The 5,881-nt window shown below is 39.5% G+C and overlaps 1 long non-coding RNA gene across 1 annotated transcript; it reads right to left on the reverse strand.

Annotated features, from left to right (window-relative positions):
* Positions 1–339: 339 nt before the first annotated feature.
* On the reverse strand, positions 340–1,188 carry LOC122204107. The gene is made up of 2 exons (XR_006195496.1): positions 1,135–1,188; positions 340–498 (listed from the first exon to the last, which is right to left on the reverse strand). It is a non-coding gene; the product is annotated as an uncharacterized LOC122204107 (long non-coding RNA).
* Between the last annotated feature and the right edge of the window lie 4,693 nt (positions 1,189–5,881).

The raw sequence follows: 5,881 nt of genomic DNA on the forward strand, positions 1-5,881 counted from the left end.
CTCGGTTTTGGCTCAGGTCTTGACCTCACGGTTTGTGGGATCAAGGCCAGGACAGGCTCTGTGCTGACAGCATGGGGCCTGCTTGGGGCTCTCTCTCTTCCTTTCTCTGCCTCTCCCCCATTTGTGTGTGTGCGCTCTCTCTCTCTTTCTCTCTCTCAAAATAAACTTAAAAAAATAAAATAACATAACTTGAAAATGCATTTAATAATCTAACCTGCTGAACATCATAGCTTGGCCTGGCCCATCTTAATCATGCTCAGAACACTTACATCATCCTGCAGTTGGGCAAAATCATTTAACACAATGCCTATTTTATCATAAAGTGTTGAATACCTCATATAATTAGTTGAATACTTTACTGAAAGCAAAAAACAGAATGGCGTATGGGCACAGATGGCTGTCAGGTTGTTGACCCTCTTGATCCCTGGCTGACTGGGGGCTGAGGCTTCCTGCTCCAACCCAGCATCATGAGAGAGGATTTCACCACATATCACTGGCCTGGGAAAAGACCAAAATTAAAAATTCAAAATACAGTTTTTACTGAATGTGTCACCATTGTACAGTAAGAATCGTTAGGTCGGGGACCATCTGTATTCCATATGTGGCTAGGCTTTGTATTGGAAATCTGAGAGAGGGCACAAAATTTTGAGAGTTTGTCTTTGACATCTGAATTTTCAGAATGGTTTCTTATGGGTTGGGAGGGGTTCTACATGGTTTTATAGGCTCTCCAAAATTCTGGAATCAGGTGTTGGTGTGTGTGGGAGGGGTGGGGTGGGGGCAATTTCACAGCTTTTTATCATTTATCAAGAATGAAACAATTACTATATACATTTGAAATATTGAATCAGTGTCAGTAGAGGAAAGAAAACCCAGTAATGACTCGGTCTTTTTATTTCTTTAGAATGAATCTTTGGGTAGGCACAATAAATTGTTTCACAGCATAATTCATTGGGGGCTCTTGAGCTTTAGTTTGTATTATATATTCATAGCTTTTTGTGGCAGCCATAGGCCATGAGTCTTAGGCCTGACATGATGAGTCTACAGGGAGAAGGCTGCAGTTTGTGTTACAGATGCCCTTAAGAGAGTTCCCAGCTGTGTACTCTGCTTTTAAAATGGATGCAAAATTAAACTTACCATAATGACTTCTGTTGAAGTCAGTGAGAATTAGTCTTCAGCTATCCAGGTGCTACAAGATAAAATGACTTATTTAAGCACTCATAAGAGATTTCTGCAGTTGAGAATTGAGGAAATGAACACATGAGTTTATGTCTACTGCATCTTTTTTAATCCTTAAAATGAATATATAAACTTCTGAAAAAGAAACCCCTATCTGAAGCCGCACTAAATGAAGGGAATGAATGCTTTCCCCAGATTCTTAAATTCTGAAAGGAAGTCTTCCAAAGAGGTCAGTTGAGAAAGATAGATTTAGAGAAATCTAACTTAGGTTGAATCTTTATCCAAAAGGTCTGTTGTTAGGTTTGGAGAAAGACAACTCTATTGTTCTACCCTCGGGTAGGATTGACTACAGAGATGGGTTCAAAGGGCTCTCTGTTGGAGGGCATGCCTCTGGATCAGGGTTGAGAATGGCATTATTCTTGCCAAATGCTTGGTCTTGATATAGTAAGCACTCTTCCAACATTAACATTAGTTAGAGTGGTGATAGAAACAATCCGAGGGAGTATTCTGAAGAATTTGAGTGAAATAAGGAAGAAGAAAGAAAAGTCCCTGTCTAGAGTTAACCTGATCTTTACTTCAGAATCCTGGAAAGTACTCCAAGAATTGTGGAAACATCAGCTCATGAACATTGAAGAACCATGCTCAGCGCAAGTGTTTTTACAATCCCTAAGGTGCCATGTTGCTCTTAATTTGTCTGAGATTGTGAAGCCGCTGTGGCACCCTATCTTCTAACCACATAAGTAAAATTTCTCTCTTTGTAAGCCCACACAGCTTTTCTCCTGGGCTGCAGTTGCGTTGGGCTTCTTTACCAATACCAGAATTTAGTGGGCACAGGTGGACATCTCTGGAGCTAGGACTCAGAGCAACCTTTCTAAATGCTGACTCTCCAAGATTCTGCAAAACATGGAAGAAACCTAGGAAACTAGAGCAGCGCTAAACTTCAAATTAAGAGTAGGGTTCCTGATTTCATCGCAGGGTTCTGGCTAGGAATTCCTAACTTGAGTATAAACTGTGTAGCTGTGTCGGTTTCCTGGGGGGACATATCTGGAACCTGTAAGAACTGATGGTGTTTGGGGCTCAGCAAAGCCTGTTTTTGTGAGAAGCCAGTCGGAATGAACTTGCCTCAGTCTGTATTTATTTGCCTTTCCAGATGTCCTTGACTCTAGATGCCACTTTATTCTTGGTTACTTGCCCTGCTGCTTGGATGAGAGGCTCAGAAATGCCTTGGGCCATTGTGAGGTCATGACGTTTCACCGGCCATTGTTACCTCATCTCTTACCATGATCTGGGACTCAGACTTCCTGGTGTCAATGTCAAGATTTTAGAAACCACAGCAGTTCCTGATTCCAAATCGCAGTGTGATAGGACACACAGAACCTCTGAATAGCTCAGGTTAAGTCCCAGAGAGTCTGATAAATACAGTCTCCACTGGGATTCAATCTCTTGGGAAAATTTGGACTGATGTAGGAGAAGTTTTATAAAAGAACTGAGAGATAAAGTTTCTCACTTTTCCTTTCTACTTATTAATTATTCTAAGATACAGCAGTTTTACATAGTCCCCCTAAAGCTATCTTGAAAAACTGAGAAAGCAGTTATATTTTTCTGAGAAACTGTGGCCAGTCTGACTATGTACAGCATTATATTTATGCATCCTTTCTTTTTATCCCCTACTTTGCTCTCCCCCTCATTCTTGTTTCTTTCAATAAAGCATTACCATGTGAATTTAGCCTCAAGTTCTATTTCGTAGGAAATTTGGTCTAAAATAGAACTTAACCACAGAAAGCGATAATCAGATGGACAAGATTAACCTAGTCATTAGATCTTAGATTAAAGGGAAAGGAAAATATGATTATAGAATGGCATCATTTGCTTGCCAATTTTGATTCTACTGTGCCCATGTCTGCCTTCTATGAGAAAAAGAATTGAATGGTGGGGCGAGGGTCTGGATGAGAAATGAACCCAAAAAACCTCTTATTCCCTTAAAAAACTGTGGGACTGGAGCACAAACAAGTCTATTTTTGAAGTAATTCTTCTGAAAGATTGAAAAAGAGGGAATTTTCTGATTCTGGGCAGTTTTCTGATTCTGGGCAATGTCCACATAATACTTAGTTGAGTTGTAGGGCGCCTGGGTGGTTCAGTCCATTAAGCCTCTGGCTCTTGATTTTGGCTCAGGTCATGATCTCATGGGTTTGTGAGTTCGAGCCCTGCATCAGGCTCTATGCTGACATTGTGGAACCTGCTTGGGATTCTCTCTGTCCCTCTTTCTCTGCCCCTGCCTCACTCTCTTGTGTGCTCTCTCTCTCTCGAAATAAACATATAAACTTAAAAAAAAATACTTGAGCCATGGATGAAAGAAATGAAGTAGGCCTTTTTACCCCTACATCAATCAAGCATTGAATGGGGGCTACTTGGAAGGGAATTACAGCCTCAAGCAAAGCTGTTTCCTTTGGCTAAGGGAAAATTCTGGGGAGGAGTTGGGCTCTGGGCACCCACCTAACATTCCTAGAAGCTCAGTGAACAAGTGTTTCAGCCCCGAAGCGGAGTATCTGTGTGGTTTACTGCAGTGCCCACCCCAGATGTGTTAGTATGTGACTGATTATGATTTAGACTAAAGATCCTGTAGGGAAAAAATGGCTTCAGCAGTTCTAGGTCTCAACCACATCACAGAATCAGTAGTAATCAGTAAGATTTGGAAGTACTTGTGAGAAGGAGGTAAAAGGCCTCACCTTCTAAATTTTGGAAACAAGTGTTATGTAGTGAAATTGGTTGGGGTTATTTGCCTCACTGGAAGCAGCAGGCTTTGGTAGAGTATGGACGCCTGCCAGTAGATGGTGGACGATAGGAATGGGTTTCCCTGGAGGGGAAAGAAGAAATACATGGCAAATGCTAATCAGTATTTAATATTCGTTATTTACAAGAGTTCATGTTGCAGCCTTAAAACATGTCTAGGTTTTGTTGTTGTTGTTGTTGGTGGTGGTGGTGGTGGTGTGTGTGTGTGTTTATTTGAAACCTTAACTGAGACTTATACTTTCCTGGGCGTTAGTTTTTGTTTCACGTCAGCCCACATGTGCGTCCATTCAAGAGGGTCCTGTTCCCATGTTTCCTTTTTGTTTCTGACCTTTGAAATGATGCACAGTGACTTGACCTTCACCCACATCCTGCTACTCATCTGTTTTCCATTTTTAAGAGGCCTTAAATAATTCCTTTCAAAGGGTCCTCAAACCCAAAACCTAGGGCATCACTTTTTATAAATCTATGCTTAAGGACAGTAAGTAGCAGTTATTTATGTTATTTAAACAGATCAGTCTTACTTGTTTCAATAATAAATTTAATTACATTCTAGGTAGTATACTTATAAATATTTTCTAATGAAGGTACTCCAAATTGAGAAAATGTGAGTTTTTGCCATGAAAGAGTATATGCTTCCCTGAAAAAAAAATCACACACTCTGTAATAAGCAAGTCAAATGGGAAAACTAAGGTTGAACTGGACCACTAAAAATCTATGCAACGTCATATTCAGACTGTTATTGAAACGATTATTGATTCATCAGCAGATAGCCTGAAGAGTAGACGGGCACCTCAGTGTGCTGAATGCTGCTTCCGGAGCATTAAAATATGTTGAGAAATAGTGTCAAGATGATAGCTTTTGAGCTCAGAGAGAATACAGATGGACATAGATCTCCAAGCCCAGGAGCAAGTGTCAGTTGCCAGAGGTGACAGCAACGTGTGCTTCTGTGTAGATGGAACCCTCTTCGCAGTAAAGTGCTCCTGTCTGTAGAGCAGCCACACTAAGAATCTTTTTCCTGAAAAAGTTTGAAATTCTGCACAAGCTGTTCTAGCTTCAAATGGCATATGGACCAACCCAACACTCAGACTGACAAAATTATCCTATTCAGCAATCACATAAGAGCTAATTCATGTAAGAGAAATATTCTGGATAGACTATAACTCCAAATAGAACACATTGAATTGTTACTGCTTATGAGCCTCAGTGACATTGGCCATGAGCTTACCACTTTGTAAGGCAGATTCTGCCTGTGCCAACTTTACTTACAGGCACAACAGAGAACACCATGTTTTGAACTTAAGTAGATGCTTAAATTTTGATAGGAATTTTTTTTTTTTTTTTTTTTGTAGTTCAAACAGAAACTAGTATCTCATATTTGCATGCTCACTAATGTTTTCCATTTATATTAACCCATGTACTAGGGTAGGTTTATTATTATATTTTTACATACATGGGTATCAAATCTCAGGGAATTTCATGACTAAAACAAGCAGTAAGCATGAAAGTGGGGAATAAAAACTCCCGCATAATAATATCCTTCTACTCCATGTTGCCTTTCATGAAGTAATTCAGGTTATTTGAGGCTTATATGTAGTTAAATAAAAGGGGATAAGATACTATCTGGAAAGTAATTTACAGATGATACGCTATACTTGAAACATTAAAAGTAGATAAAGTGACTACATAAAACTGATGTGAAACTGAAAAGAATAAATGTGGGAAAATCACTACATGTAACATAAGCTTCTTTATATAACCTGAGTTGTTCTTTAAATACCTGCTGCCCAAAGTTATTCTTTATCAGTTGTCTTCTTATCTTTACCTATTTTAAATGTTTGAGACAGACTGGAAATTTATGAATTTATAAAAACATTTATATACAATGAAACTATTATCCTTAAGCACACACACACAC

This window comes from Panthera leo, chromosome D3, assembly GCF_018350215.1.
Source record: "Panthera leo isolate Ple1 chromosome D3, P.leo_Ple1_pat1.1, whole genome shotgun sequence".
NCBI lineage: Eukaryota > Metazoa > Chordata > Mammalia > Carnivora > Felidae > Panthera > Panthera leo.